General features: G+C 39.8%; 1 protein-coding gene and 1 long non-coding RNA gene across 2 annotated transcripts in view; both read left to right on the plus strand.

Annotated features, from left to right (window-relative positions):
- The first annotated feature begins 201 nt into the window (after positions 1-201).
- Positions 202-7,377, plus strand: LOC121514446. The gene is made up of 3 exons (XR_005992300.1): positions 202-449; positions 4,789-4,934; positions 7,124-7,377. It is a non-coding gene; the product is annotated as an uncharacterized LOC121514446 (long non-coding RNA).
- A 309-nt stretch (positions 7,378-7,686) lies between these two features.
- Positions 7,687-16,165, plus strand: part of si:dkey-82f1.1 (DENN domain-containing protein 2A) — a 58,657-nt gene continuing 50,178 nt past the window's right edge. Inside the window, exon 1 of the mRNA XM_041796056.1 lies at positions 7,687-8,064. The gene's annotated coding sequence lies outside the window, so the exon portion shown is untranslated. The remainder of the gene's footprint in view (positions 8,065-16,165) is intronic.

The following is a 16,165-nucleotide window of genomic DNA, read 5'->3' on the forward strand; positions in this document are numbered from 1 at the left end:
CACGCCGACACGCTACGTCTTAAAGGCGCGCGGGCTGAGAAAGAAAAAATAACGGTTTGTCATTATGTGTGAATGTGAACGTTTGTGTATAGCTCTATAGGTTAATGACATATTTATGTGTGTTTTATTCGTTTTTAAATTATACACACTGTTTTCTGTTACTTTTTAGATAAGACGACGTCACCCGAAGCTGCACTTACAGAAGGTTATTCCTTGAAGTAACGCCGTCGACAAAAGCCAGACAGCTAGCTTTACTCACAGCTGAAACTAGCGTACAAGCGGTATTCTTGACACGTTTAGGATAAAATAAACATTTTCTCATTTTTTGCAGTGAAGGCTTCAGCCCTACAGATGGAGACATTTCACAAAGTATTCTCAGAGCTCTCCTGCTTCCTGTTCCTGTCTTCTTCCAGTGGGAGGCATGCAAGGAATTTAATGGAGGAGAAAAGGTACAAGTTTCGGTTTTAAGTGGGCGCAGTTAAGGCTTAATTGGCCTACAAGCGTTTACACCACAGAGGGATTTGCTTATCACAGCAGTAGGAAAACCCAGGGGAAAGTTATGTCTTTTACAAGGGTTCTGTTCCATTATGTTTACTAGGAAGCCTTTCCAGTGATTCTTTATAGTGCCTACAAAAAGGATTCACCCCCTTGGATGTTTTACCGTTTTAATGGTTTTATATACTAATCATGGCCATTATCATTTACCTTTGTTGACAAAAAATATCCTTAATGTCAAAGTGAAAGCAGAGTTCTGCAGTCAATGAAATATAAAACCATGTAATGTAAAATAAGTGACTGCAAAATATCCACCCACTTTAAAGTGACTGGCTTAATTCAACAGACGTCTTGTGGTATCACAATTAGTAGGATGGTGGTCACTTGAGGATACTGAATGTGTTGTATTGCAGTATAAAGATACCAGGTATAAAGATACCTGTGACTGGAAAGTCCTGTCACTGGTTAATCTGTATTCCTGGCTACCATTACACCATGAAGACAAAAGAACACTCTAAGCAACTTAGAGAGAAGGTTATTGAAAAGAATAAGTCAGGGATGGAACCATAAAACTGAGTGACCATGCAAGATGGAGACTAGTGAGAGATGCCACCAAGACACCTATGACGACTGAAGGGTGGACACCAAACACTGCATATCACCTCAAACACACCATCACCACTGCAAAGCATGGTGGTGGCAGCATCATGCTGTGTGGTGGCAGCATCATGCTGTGTGGATGCTTCTCAGCAGACACACGGCCCTGAAAGGCTTGTAAAGTAGAGGGTAAGATTAATGTGGCGAAATATAGGAAAATCCTGGAAAATCTGCAAGAGAACTATGACTTGGGAGAAGATTTATTTTCCAGCAATACAATGACCTGAAGTAAACAATGAAAGCTACACAGAAGTTGTTTAAAGACAACAAGGCGAATGTTCTAGAGTAGCCCAGTCAAAGCCCAGACCTTAATCTAAAAGAGAATCTGTGGCTGGACTTAAAAAGGGCTGTGCTTGATCCCCATACAACCTGACAGAGTTTGAGCAGTTTTGCAAAGAAGAATGGAGAAAATTTGCAGTGTCCAGTTTATGCAGTCATCTATTTTGTATTACACATTTTTTATATAATTTACATTACTTTGTAGAAATCGGTCACTTTTGCATTAACAAGATTTATTGCAATATTTTGTCAAAAAAGCCACATTATATTGACTGTGATTGATTTATAAAACCAATAAAAGGGTAAAACATCAAACTGGGTGAAAACTTTTTATAGACACTGTAACACTAGAACCCTCTACTGGCTCAACTAAACAGAAAAAAGCCTGATTTAATGTTATTGAACCTTTTTCCTGCTTTGACTTTTATGTTTCCTCTAAAAATGTATGTTTATTTATTTAAATAAGTGGACCCACCATAGAGGGTTGTAATTCTATACAACAAAATTAAATGTTGTACTCATAAAAAGTAACAATTAATGAAATTTTTTTTTTTTTTTTAAACTAAATTTAGAAAGGTAGGTCTAGCATATTAGCAATGTTAGCAGCGCTTGCTAGCAATGTTATAACAAAGCTCTTTACAAAGCAGGAGATTAAAGTTTATGTGAAAAAATAGAGGATATGGTATCAACATTTTAGGGACCCTAAAAGTTGTATATCATACATTATAGATTTTATTTTGGTCAGTTTTTTTAATGATAATAAGTAAATTGAGGATTATTATTGAGGTCCCAGCTCAAATTTTCTTTTTATCTTGGTGAAATATTGCTGACTTCCCTGTAAAAACAAGCCATTATCAATTTTTTCATCAAGATACCAAGAAATAAACTTATTTTTGTCACCACTGTTATTATCTCAAGGTAACTGCATAAATGCATACTGAAATTGATCGCTGTCAACTAAAATGTTTGGCCGTATGTCGATTTAAAGCAGGGGTGTCCAAACTTTTTAAAGTGAGGGCCACATACAGAAAATTTTAAGAAATGCCTGTGCCACTTTGATATACAGTTGCAAGAAAAAGTATGTGAACCCTTTGGGGTTTCTTGGATTTCTGGATAAATTAGTCATAAAATGTGTTCTGATCTTCATCTAAGTCACAACAATAGACAAACACAGTCTGCTTAAACTAATACCCTTCAAAAAATGATATGTTTTCATGTTTTTATTGAACAAACCAAGTAAACATTCACAGTGCAAGGTGGAAAAAGTATGTGAACCCCTAGGCTAATGACTCCTCCAGGAGCTAATTGGAGCCAGGAGTCAGCCAACCTGGAGTCCAATCAATGTGATGAGATTGGTTGTGTTGGTTAAAGCTGCCCTGCCGTATAAAAATCGCACACCAGTTTTGAGTTTGATGTTCTCAAGATGCCTGACGTGAACCATGCCTTGCACAAAAGAGCTCTCAGAAGACCTACGATCAAGAATTGTTGTCTTGCATGAAGCTGGAAAGGGTAACAAAAGTATCTCTAAAAGCCTTGATGTTCATGTGTCCACAGTAAGACAGACTGTCTACAAATGGAGAAAGTTCAGCCCTGTTGCTACTCTCCCTAGGTGTAGTCGTCCTGTAAAGATGACTGCAAGAGCACAGCGCAGAATGTTCAGTGAGGTGAAGAAGAATCCTAGAGTGTCAGCTAAAGACTTACAGAAATCTCTGGCACATGCTAACATTTATGTTGACAAATCTACAATAAGTAAAACATTAAACAAGAATGGAGTTCATGGGAGGACACCACGGAGGAAGCCACTGCCATCCAAAAAAAACATTGCTGCATGTTGGAGTTTGCAAAAGAGCACCTGGATGTTCCACAGCACTACTGGCAAAATATTCTGTCCATAGATGAAACCAAAATTGAGTTGTTTGGAAGGAACACACAACGCTATGTGTGGAGAATAAAGGCACAGCACACCGACATCAAAACCTCATCCCAACTGTGAAATATGGTGGAGGGGCCATCATGGTTTGGGGCTGCTTTGCTGCCTCGGGGCCTGGATGGATTGCTGTCATTAACAGAAAAATGAATTCCCAAGTATATGAAGACATTTTGCAGGAAAACCTAAGACCATCTTTCTGCCAACTGAAGCTCAACAGAGGATGTGTGATGCAACAGGACAACAACCCAAAGCATAGAAGTAAATCAACAACAGAATGGCTTCAACAGAAGAAAATACACCTTCTGGAGTGGCCCAGTCAGAGTCCTGACCTCAGCCTGATTGAGATTCCGTGGCATGACCTCAAGAGAGCGATTTACACCGGACATCCCAAGAATATTGCTTAACTGAAACAGTTTTGTAAAGAGGAATGGTCTTTCCTCCTGAAAAAAAAAATCCTCCTGACTGTTTTGCAGGTCTGATCTGCAACTACAGGAAACGTATGGTTGAGGTTATTACTGCCAAAGGAGGGTCAACCAGTTGTTAAATCCAAAGGTTCACATACTTTTTCCACCTTGCACTGTGAATGTTATTTTTTGTTCAATAAAATCATAAAAACATGTTATTTTTTGTGGGGTATTAGTTTAAGCAGACCGTGTTTGTCTATTGTTGTGACTTAGATGAAGATCAGAACACATTTTATGACCAATTTATGCAGAAATCAAAGAAACCCCAAAAGGTTCACATACTTTTTCTTGCAACTGTACGTCACCCATACATCCTGTATTGACAACCTGGCAATCATTTCTTGGATACAATCTGTTAATAAATTAATCCATTATATTGTCAAAAAGCCTAATCTCAAATTCTAAATTGGTTCCATCATCCAACATTTGTTGGATAAAGAAATTGTACAAAAACATCAGTATCAACCCATTTGACAAGCTCTAATCAGAGAAATATTTGGTATTCCTGTGTTTAAACAATCTGTAGACCATTAGAAAAACTTACTCTTGATTTTCAGTGTACATCCCAAATTTTACTCCTTAATTTTTTCAGCTTCATGTGGTACAACATCACATGGAAAACAAAGAAAAAGGGTGCATTAGACATAGAGTATTCTGGCTTTAAAATGTCAGGAAATTAAACACCTACACTTCCACAGTGGGTGTTGATTAGTTGTTGACAGGCAGAGTGAAGTTTGCAGTATGTGGTCTTGGCATTAACGGAAATGGCACTTATAAGAACAATCTGGTAAATGCTTTGTGTTTTCCTGAAAAAATTACCAACAGATGACCTCACAGCTACTTTATTATTTTCTGCACTGTTGGAAACACTTGAAAAATCACTTTCTGGTTCATAAAGGAAAGGGGGAGGCAGGAAATAAAACACACCCTGGGTTTGATTTCATTGTCATTTCCTCTGCTTAGGTGTTACTGACAGCCCACCAATGCATCGAGGAGTGAAAATGTCCCAGCCATGTTCCCAGTCATGGTATGAGTCCTCTGGACACTGGCTTTAGTACGCTCCCAGGATCCCAGCTGTAGGCCTGTAGAGGCCTCTGCAACACAATAAGGTAAGAAAAACGCCAAACAGATGTTACTAGCCCCCACCTCCCACCCTGTTCCCTGCAACAGCCATTGATGGAACAGCCAGGCCTTTCAGATCTCTCTTGCATTTCAAAGGAGAGGTCGGGGTATGTGCTCAGAGGTCAGCAGGATGGCTGCTCTGCTGAGGTGATGCTGTTCAAAACTTTATGAAGGCTGCTCAGGAGATGATAAAGCAGAGACCTAAGCTTTGATTTGCATACGAAGGCTGAGCTATATAGCACATCTGTTGGGTACAGTGAAGTCACAGGGCAACCAAACAATCTCACTCCACTTCAGTTCAGGGGAATTTTAACTTATTTTTTCACCACATTTAATGAACAAGTATAATAAATGGTTACTTTGCAGTTTCAGGACTAATTGCTATTGGTTACTTGATAAATCCTTTGAATAAAATGTCATTCACAATCATCAAATAACTGGTTTAAATGATTACATTTCAAAAATCAAAGTTTCCGTTGACTAACAGTTAACATAAAGTAAAAGTAAAGTGAAGGGCAACTTGCAGGTTAGAGGAGGAGGAGGGCAAAAAGGAGATCACTCCAAACAATAAAAAATCTTCAGGTGCACCACAAAAAGAAACTTACAAGACAACTGACCAGTCAGCACACTAGAATGTCTTTTTGGATCTCTAATTCTTGGCAGTGGCAGCAGACAGACTATGACAAATACGTTTTAGCACTTAGCTTTCTTCACTATTGTTATGGTCTGCCACTACCTAGAACTAAAGACCCTAAATAGAGATAGACCACTCGAGAAGATACCAATAGTACTGATGTAAACAGCAACAATCTAGCTGATGCAGATACCAATGCTGATGTTGAGAGAGAGAGATGTTGATGTTTTGCCATTTCTTCTTTTATTGTAAAACCTCCACTTCACAAACAATTTTTCACCTGTTAGACCATGAAGAGAAACCATAGATTGTCAAGCAGGCGACTTCTTCAGCCCAATTAAAAACATATTTGATTCAGCAGTTAAGTGTGCTTGATGCCAGAATTAAATTGATTTGACATAAGTGATAAATATAAGTCAGTGACATGTGTTCATGGCACTTTATGTCTGTCAGCAGGGTAGATATTGGCTAATACTGATGTGAACTGATGCATCTCAACCCTAATTGGACATTTTTGCTGACTGTTCAATTTTCTTGTAGGTTTATTTTTCCACATAATCATAAACCTTGTCTAATGATATACAGCAAAAACTGCAGTGATTTTTTAACCTCTAAATTGTAATTTTAATCTCTTCTGAGTTAATTGGTCTTCAGTGTGAGAGTTATTGGACAGTGTTGATCCATTAGTGCAAGTCCAGCTCTGTAGAGAGTCAATTGATGTAAGATCTGTCCACTGCACTTTCAAATCTGGGAAAGATGTGGCTGGTGTTTTCCCATCATACTCTTTTTAGAGTATTAGTACTAGTACAAGTTTAGACACTTTCGCACAATGAGTGAAGTTATCCATTGACTAAATCATGACCTGTCTGGACTGGCCTAAGTTAATGGTGATATATAATTTATGTCAAATGGCATTATCTTGAGTTTCTCTCGTTGCTTATTCACTTGGGGTCTGGGAGGCTACGACGCGATTTGGAGCAGTAAAACAATTGTGTTGACACTACACATGAAGATTATTCAGACAAATAGTCGTTTGCGACGAGGCTCCACTTGGGATACGCTCCACGATTGTTGGGGGAAGCTAATCTTGCCTCAAATCGGGCTAAAAATCCTGATTATAATAGTTTGTAGTAACTGTCTGGTATTGTGTATATATTTCACTTTCTTGCATTTAATTTTACCAGGTGCTAAGTTTGCTCTGGACACAATAGGACACTGAGTCTACTGTTCCTCTAACAGGAAAAGAAATGGAGCTAGCTCTGTGCCTTTGAGTGCTTTGTTTTTGCATTTGTTACAACACTAAAGGTTCTCCAAGGCTAAAAGATGTAATAAAAAGCAGAGGCACGTTATTAAATCATGAGTCTGTTGTCAATGTAAAGGATCAGGATTGAATAGGAAACATGCAGGTGTAATAATGGACTTGCCCAAGAGAATCTGTGGGGTTGAACAGGTTAATGATTAATCCCACTGGTCATCAGTATGCATGTCCAGTCTAGTTTTCCGCCCTCTCACTGCTCTTTTTTTCCTTCACTCTTTCCATAGGACCATTGAGCTCCTCTGCAGCCCTGGGCCTGGTTGGAGTCCACCGTTTGAATTCTCTCACTGAACAGAGGTCAACGGTAATCAACCCAAACACTGCCAGACCATTTTCCGACACAGCATTCAGCACACTGCTCTGTTCTTCAACACCACTCGTAGTTGTTGATGACTTGCACATGTCAACAAGTAAACACAATGTTACAGAGATAAAACAGATGAACATGCTGTCCCCTCATTGAGATAGAAGGAGGGAAACCTCGGGCTCTTTAATTGGCTCCCAGAGGAGGCTTTTATTTATGTGTTCGGTTGTGCTCAGCTTTGCCCCTTCCTGCTCCATTCCTCTCTCCTTTTTTTTTGAGCAGGACACTCGGTTTCCCCAGCAACTAGGGCTCCAATCGCCCCGGCCAGCTGCAGATTAGTTCAGCGGTGGGGGGTGGGTTGCGGTGGGTGGGAGGGGATGGGGGGGTGATGATGGAAAATAGAGCAGGAGGAGAGAGAGAGAGAGAGAAGGGAGAAGGAGGGAGGGGGGTGGGAAAAGTTTGAGGAGGGGAGAGAGGAAGAGAAGGAGTCACTAGCGTCAGTGAGAGATAGGAGTCGGAATGAGTGGAGTGGAGAAAGAGCTGTAAACATTTTGAAACCCTCAGGCTGGATGGGAGGAGGGATTTCCCTGACTTTGTGCCCTTTTCAAACTTTTTCTGTGTGCTTGTGGAGCTGTGTCTTTCTCTGTGTGGGAGGTACAGGCACGGGCTATGCAAAGTGAGAGAAGTCGGAGGCAGGGGTAGGGGTTTGCAAACCGTGGAAGGAGAAAGAGAGAGAGGGGGTGAAAGAAGAACTATACTGAAGCAAAAGCCATGCAAGTGGATGCTGTCTCCTGCAGGATCAGATTACACAAAATGAAAAACTACTCCAGAAGGACATCATCAGGGCTCAGCAAGCTCAGAGAGGTAATGTGTTTCTTATACTCTTTAAAATGCCCTCAAAAACAAAGTCTGAAGAGTTGTTGTAAAAGAGAAGTTTGTTTTCAAACAGCACATTGAAATTAAGGTGATAAACTTTAAGCACATGAATCAAATGAATCCACTCTGTCTCAATCATTCATATGTGCATCCACTTATTCTTCCCACATATTGTCTCCATCTAATACGTACATCATTGTGTATGACCTCCATTGTGTCAGCAAACATGTGTATGTAAGACAGTGTACAGAATGTACATCTGTAGCTTGTTTGAAGCCCCTTGGACATAGATGTGGGTTTTGTCTGTGTTTATTTGAGTCATATTTCATTGTGGACTGCCTTGGCTCCAGTTAAAGTATGCCTAAGTGTTGCTCAAGGAGCCGGTCTCAAACTGTCTGCACCAAGTCCATTACTGCTGCCCACAAGAGACTCACTGAAGTATCCCAGCACACGTGAGCGCACACTGAATGGCTGTCAGCTCTCATCTGCTTATTAAATGAAAACAACATGTAGATAGATGGCTTGGTGGCCACTTGGATTACAGTCACACTCAAACCATCACATTCCACACCAGCTTTTTGAGTTGTAGAGAGAAAAGAGGAGAGGATAAGTGAGATGAGCATTCTTCACCATGAACAAAGGTCCCTCTTCATGCAGAGGTTCTGGGACTGTATTGTTGTATTTTGTATTGTATGACAGAGGACTTAGTTCTGCCTCAGCTGGCTGTGAAAAGTCAACTTTTTAGGAATTAGTGAAAACAATTTGATTGCAGATTTATGAATGGCCAGGCTTTATTGATGCTCTACACCTGAGGTCTCCAGCTTTTAAGTGGATAAATAAAGTATTAGTACAAACATGACCAAAAAGTTGTTGAGTGTATTGAAGGCTAGAATGGAATTTTTTGATTTGAGATTGGGTTTCAGTCTTTGGCAAGGTTATAACAGTTGTATTCTGATAAACTTGACGAGCAGATTTCTGCTATGTGGCCTAACAAGGAAAATTAACAGGATGTGCTTTGCAGAGAATACAGGCACATGGGTTAAGCACAAACAGTGGCTTTGAGTTCATGCAAAGTCTTTCTTCAGTAATTAGTGCATTTAAAAATAAAATTGAAGTCTCATGTCTGATTGCTAATTTATTGAAGGAAACAGCTGTTAAAGACTGTAAAAATCAGGGTGAATGTATGTACCGATGTTTAATTCATCATGTCATGTTTCACCATAAAGTTAGATCAGAGTTTGTCCAACAGGTTACAGCTTCTGATAAACATCTGTTACTGCCACCAGTTCATATCAACATTATTTTCTGATGAATGATGTTGGAGCTATTCATATAATTTTGTGTAGTTTAATAATTTCACATTAATTTATTTAATTATTTGATGTGATTTTGTTTGGATGAGATCCTTAATGATTATTATATCACTAATGTATGGATTGGAGTATTTGAGTATTGATGATGCTTTCGTTTTGATAGACTCAGTGCATTTGACACAGGGTGACGTGCATATTATGGACAGGTAGGATAGGATGTGCGGGAAGGTGAGTGTTTTTTTACAAGGAAGCCACAAGTCAGGAGAATGGCAATTTGTTCACATGGACATAGACATTATGTCAACTTAAGATCCACTATCCCCATGCCACAGTGGTTGCTTTGGTTTAAAGTGTATGTTTTGCAAATTGCTGCAAAAGTCAATATCTGCCAAAAGGGTCTACACTGGTCAATACCAACTCTAAAATATTGCATCTGTGCATCCCTCAAATAGACCAGAAATAGATCATGAATCATCTCTCAGAAGTAGCCTACAGTCAGAGTATGATCTTTTAAAAGAAATAAAAGGGATAATGACTCATATCCTGTGCTGACATGCAATAGCATGACTGCTGAGTACGCCATGTGGACTTTATATCATGAACAATCACAATGTTGTTTGGATTTTCCAGCAGAATGCACCCTTAAGGCATTCCAAACATCTGGAATACATTTTCTATGCCACAAATAATTTCTGTTATTCTTTTATAATGTCCAGAAAGATTGTGAAGTTTGTAAGACCAATGTCTTCTTCTCTTTTAGGCTGTAATGGTTAACTCTCTGCCACAAACTAACAATATTGTAAACTGCAGGAAACAAGGGCAACATTTACAGTTCTTTTATAACCCTTTCCTGTAGCATACATGGCTTGTTTATGTGGTCAACATCAGCTTTGTTTGCCAATACATTCACGCATTTGCTGACCATACTGATAAAATGTCTCCTTTTATGAGTCAGATGTTGGTCTGTTGAGTGCCATACTAGAGCTTGCAGGAATGTCTGCTGTTTCCTACAGGCAGTGACCCTCAAGAGATGGTTATCAATCAGCCAACACAATCTATCTCAGCATTTCCTTGGCCCTTAAGGTTCAATTTGACTGGCAATGATTAAACCCAAACAGAGAACCATGGAACATGCAACCCTGGAACATTTGATTGAATAAGTTTTATTGTAATAGCAGCTGAAGAGTTTAACATGATTTACTGCCTCTTAAATTCAGTCTTGTTTTTACGTTGGCATAAATGAATAGCTTCAGCAGGTTATTAAGAGTTTTCACTGACCACAAATCAACATTCCTGTGCTCTCCTGTTTCTGTCTGTCCCGAGGTTGTATTTACTCAACTTGGTAAGGTTGAGAGTTTATTGAATTGAGCCTGGCGCTGCAGAGAGAAGGTTTATAGAGCTGGAGATAAAGACATAGGGACTGTCTGTCTGCAAGTCAGCAAGGTAGTAATAAGTAGGCTGCAATCTTGTAAAGGGGTTCTGGTGTGTGGAGTCATTGTGCATGTGTGTGTTTGCAGTGTTGTTATCACACACAGAATGGTCTGTCAGATTGGGACAGTTGTTTACATTCAGAGTGAAGGGCAAAGGCTAACTGTCTGCATGACTGCTGTGCAAGACAATGTGCACTTTGGCGGAAGAGAGGGTATTTGTGACCTTGGGTGCATCACTCAGGATATTCACACACTCAGTCATCCTCTCCCTGTGAGTCATTCTATATTCAGACACACACTCATTTACTCTCAGGACATCTTCTCGTCTAATTTATGTTTTCCCCCATGTTTTGTACACATTTTGCTTTCTTTTCAAACCAAAATATAGACACACTCACACTCGTGGCATTCTCTTTTATTGCCTGCTCATCTCTTCTCTCCCTGTGACTCATAATTTCTTGCACACTCACTGACAAACCAGCAACACATGAGGTCTTAAATCTTCTCAGTGGAGGAATTTTTGATTACTATGCATGCTTTGTAAGGAGGAAAAAAGAAAAGTCCTGAAGACTCCAACGCCAGATGTCTAGTATCGTGACAAGCCTGTCATCTCCCACTGAACCAGGTTTTTTTTTTTGTCTTGGAAGATTGCTGAAGTGGAGAAATCAGTCTTGATGATTGGTATGAGTCACTGGAGAGTAAGTTTCATCCAAGAAAATAGAGTTCAACTTCAAACTGACACAATGGCTTTGATTTACAAAAAGTTAACTATTAGATGCCTGTTCAACATGCAGCAATGTACCTGACTTTTAACATAGAACAGGCATGAGTTTTCTTATGTGTATAATGGCACATTTTATTAATGTTTACTGTATATGAAGCCTTTGGAGTATATACTGTAGGCTGCATACATACTGCTGCTGTCATCTGAATACCATACCATAGTATTGAATGGTAAACTATACCTCACTGTGCCATACAGTATCGTACCATACCATACCTGCTTCATAACCTGACACACCAGATGGACTGTCATATATGAGTTGCATGTATATATTTCCCATTCATTTGGAAAACCTTCCGTGCAAAGCATTTGGGAAGGGCATAAACATTCTGTCTGTCTATCACAGGCCAATCAGAGCAACAACACAAAATGTGGGCCCCAGCTGAGTTTGACAGGTAGGAGCTTCTGTAGTTTTTTAAATCGTGGAACTTCTCGTTGAATAAAACTCATGCCGAGGTCAGTCGGGAGATGTGTAAAAACATCTTCTCTTCCAAGAAAAGCTTTCAGTGTGGTTCAGAAACATAGCCCAGTTCTGCGATACTACCACTATATGATAGCTACATATGCGCTAATCATTACTCTGGCAGCAGCTGTTGTGTGTACCAGCTTACAATACAAATAAACCTCAGTTGTAACTGTCACCATGTTCCCCTCAAATGACACAGCTATTTTAGACTGGAGTTCTGTAACATCTATTCAAGTTAGATTTGCCTGATGACACACATAGAATCTGGACAATCCTTTTGCTTTGCAAGGTTAATAGCCACAAGAAATATCTCCATAAATCTGAAGGTGTACCATCCACGCTTTTAACACCTATGTTTTCATCTATAATGTTGGCTGCCTTGTGCAGAGACGCAATGTCATATCCCCAAGTGTGTGCAGCTGCCATTGTTACACTGCACCAGAGTTAATGCATTGAAAACTCCCCCCCTTGTAAGTGGCTGCAACACTGCTCTGAATGTGCTGGAATATATAACACAGACTGGATTGGCAAGGGTTAGGGTACTTTTAAATCACTTTTCTCCCATGTTAGGTCATAGCTGTGCATTCAAAGAAAACGGCAATAATGCCATTCTATAAAGAAATTTTGTGAAAAGCAGGTTTCACTGAAAACACTCTTTGATTAAAACAACCAGGTGACAGGTGAAGTAGGACAGAGCAAATCATAGGTTGTGAGTCTCCTGAAATCTGTCACTCGTCACGCACCAGTCACTTTGTTCAGGTTGCGTTTGGTGTGCAAGTTCAGCTGGCAACAATGGATTAATATCAAAGTGGGTCCACTTTATCAAGTGATGCTAGGCCCAAACCAGCTAAACTGAGCAAATATGATGACAGCTATCTCGAGTTTGTTTGGTTTGGTTTTATTGAGAACGGCGACGGACGACCAAAATGTGAAGCCATGAAGCCAGTTAAGCCAAAGCAACCTCTGTTAACAAAGCATGCAGAGTTTAAGGATGAAACTAAAGTTTTTTCCCAACGAAAGGGTGAGGAATACATCCACCAGAAAACTCAAATAGTGAACCTGAACACAACCTAAGAAAAAGCAGAGGGCTTCTTATTTGGCTGCTCAAAGTATCGCAAAAAGTAAGAAGCCACACTCAATTGGACAAGAGCATGTATTTAGGTTGGCGATTGTAAAATACAGTGTCTAGGAGTACAGATTGTGGTCAACATATGTTTAAACAGCGTGAGGGTTATGTGGGGGTCTTTGGAACATTTTCTGCCCTGTAAAGGGTCCCTAGCCCAAAAAGTTTGAGAACCCCTGCTCTATACCATGTGTTCCAACAAACTGCAGCCTTTCACACTGCTCAATTTTCTTAATGGATGCCCATTAGAGATAAAGGTCTAGACTTTGTAAGTGTAGACTGGTTGTCACTTTCTGTAATATAGGAATGTATATGGGTGTCAGTGTCTGTTTTTGTGTGTGGTGGTGGATGCAGCCAGTGAAATCTGTCTTCTCTATTCTTCTCTACTCAGTAAAGTGACAGCAGGGCTTTAGAAGGTTACAGCCCCTTCACCCCTCCTCTTACAGGAACTGGCTTTTGACAGGCACTCTGCAGGTTGGCCAGCAACCTAAAGACCCCACCGGGTCAATCTCCTGCCATCCCCAAGCTGCTGCTGTTGTCACGGTGACACAGTTAGAAAGAATGTGTCCTGTGGTGATGGTGAAAGAATTCCTCTTGTTTCAGAGTTATGGTGGGGGGGTATTGTCTGGGGTGCTAGTAGATGGCCATGAGTTTAAGTCATGATCAAAAACAACCCTCGCCCCCTCGTTTCCCTCACATACGCACATACACAGATGCATGGATAATGCATACCATCTTAGAGCACTGTGACCTGGTCCTTGTAAGAGTCAAACCAACACTTATAAATTCATGTATGTGTGAATTAAGGTCATCAAGCTTTTAAATGATGTTAATACTTTTCAATAACGCCTGTTTTGAAATGATTTAAAGATCAATAGTATCAAAAAGTACACAAGCTTTAAAACAAATAGAAATTTAAAGCTTATCAGTGTACAATGTACTTGTGCAATTAGGCATTGCGCAGAAGCTTGCCTGCATTTTTTGGTAGTCAGAAACAAGAAGTAATCCAATATTGGATGCTCACAACTTGCATTTTTGTAACCATGGCATTGAAATAGGTTATATATAGTTTGATTTGTACCAAAAACAAACTTCACCGATCTAATGTTGTAACAACCCAAGCATGGATAATGCATTCCATCACACTGGATTTTGCACGCATCTTGCAGCTGGCCAGGGCCCCAACGCACATATTTATTTATGCAGACACTCTTATTCTCACAGCCTGTTGCTTGCAAGCTGTTGTTCTGTCTGGAACTTTGGCTCTCCATGCTGTCTGAGCTATTTTAAAGAAAATGCCAAGTCTTTGTCCTGCTGCATGTAAATGCTGGAGTAGTGTTGAATTTGCAGAGATGGCCAAAAAAAGAGGCAAATTACATTTCATCATGGCAGAGTGTGTAGATGCAGGCTAAGATACTTGTCACAGTAAACCAAGACAGATGAAGACCATCCAAAAGCCCAGTGTTTCCAGCTTGCTTTGGCTTTGCATCTCGTGCCCACCGGGAGCGTGCAGCCGTGGCCTTGACTGGAAACAAACACGCAGGCAGACTCAAACACAGACATGGAAATAAAGAGCAGTACATGCACAGACACATGGATAAAAGCACATGTACCAACATCCATGGATATACTGTTGTGGAGATGAATGTGCATTCACCATTTGCTCAACATCCCCAGCTTGGAAAGAAGAACTTGTACAGTATGCGGCGAGGGATGCTGTGTGGAAAGGAATGTGTCCATCTGGGTTCATAGTGTGACTCTAATGTGGCTTTGCTGTCCATTGATTTAGTCTTGGGTTGCCATGTTATAATGAGCTTTCCAAGTAAAATGGGAAAGGTTACCTCATGCTTTTTTGTTTGGTTATGGGCAGCATGTGTGCAATATTTGGGATGGAAAAAACTGCAAGAGCAGTGACCTTCAAATAATTTAAAGAGTTCCAGTCTACTTCTATATTTTCCTTCCCTCTTTTCTCTTGTCCTCTCCTGCGGCAATGACTGAGAATGAGAGGAATTTTGTTTACCTGTTAATTAAGGGATCTACTTTATAATGGGAATTAAAACAACTTTTAGAGGTTCACCCAAGTGTAACAACTTAATGAGCAGATACTCTAGACACAGTGCAGACACAGAGGAACTTTGATCACACCAAATCATTTCTAAACACTGTCTTGTTAGGCTTCTAGAGAAGGGAAAGCAGTAGTTATGTCATTGTCTGTCTCCAGTGTAATGGGGTAACGATTACATTACTCTTATTACACTGTTTGCTATGAAGTGTTTGTGTTTTTGTTGCTAAGCCTGGGGTCAATCTAATGCAGACCTTTGTATTTCTTTAAATCTGTTTAAATTATCGAATAATATGTATATTTAGAGAGGTTTAACCTATTGCGGGATTCTTTTTTCTCTTTGTAGTAACAGTATTATACATGGAATTAGATAATTAAATGGCACTGCACATTTAAATGCATGTTTAAGCACAATGACGCCCTTCTACTCCTAAAACCAGCCTGTGATGTGACACTCATCTCATGCAGGTACATAAGATTAATAAGTCTTTGTGTTTAGTTCTCTGAGCATTTGTGGTTGGAAGTGTTTTTCTCTCTATTTGTGTAAAGCTGCCACTGAAAACACCTGATATGCTGATTCATCATAAAAGTATTCATACAGCATTTCAACTTGCATAATGAAGAACTTGTTGGAAGTAAAATGTATTAATCATTGAATTATACATGCTTTACTCAATGGGCAGAGTTACAGTATTTACAGACCAAGATCAGAGCTACAGCCCACTTCTTTAAGTCATTTTGGACTAAAACTGGCAACTAACAACTTGACACACCTTTAAGCAGATGAGCAATTGTTGTTGTTGCACTGGGCTCAAAACAAACTGAGTCAGTTCATAGCAGCAACATACCTTATGTTAAAGCCCAGGACAGACATAAAGTCTACTTTGTCAAGCTAGCATACTCGCCTTATG

The sequence above is a fragment of the Cheilinus undulatus genome, linkage group 9, assembly GCF_018320785.1.
Source record: "Cheilinus undulatus linkage group 9, ASM1832078v1, whole genome shotgun sequence".
Taxonomy (NCBI): domain Eukaryota; kingdom Metazoa; phylum Chordata; class Actinopteri; order Labriformes; family Labridae; genus Cheilinus; species Cheilinus undulatus.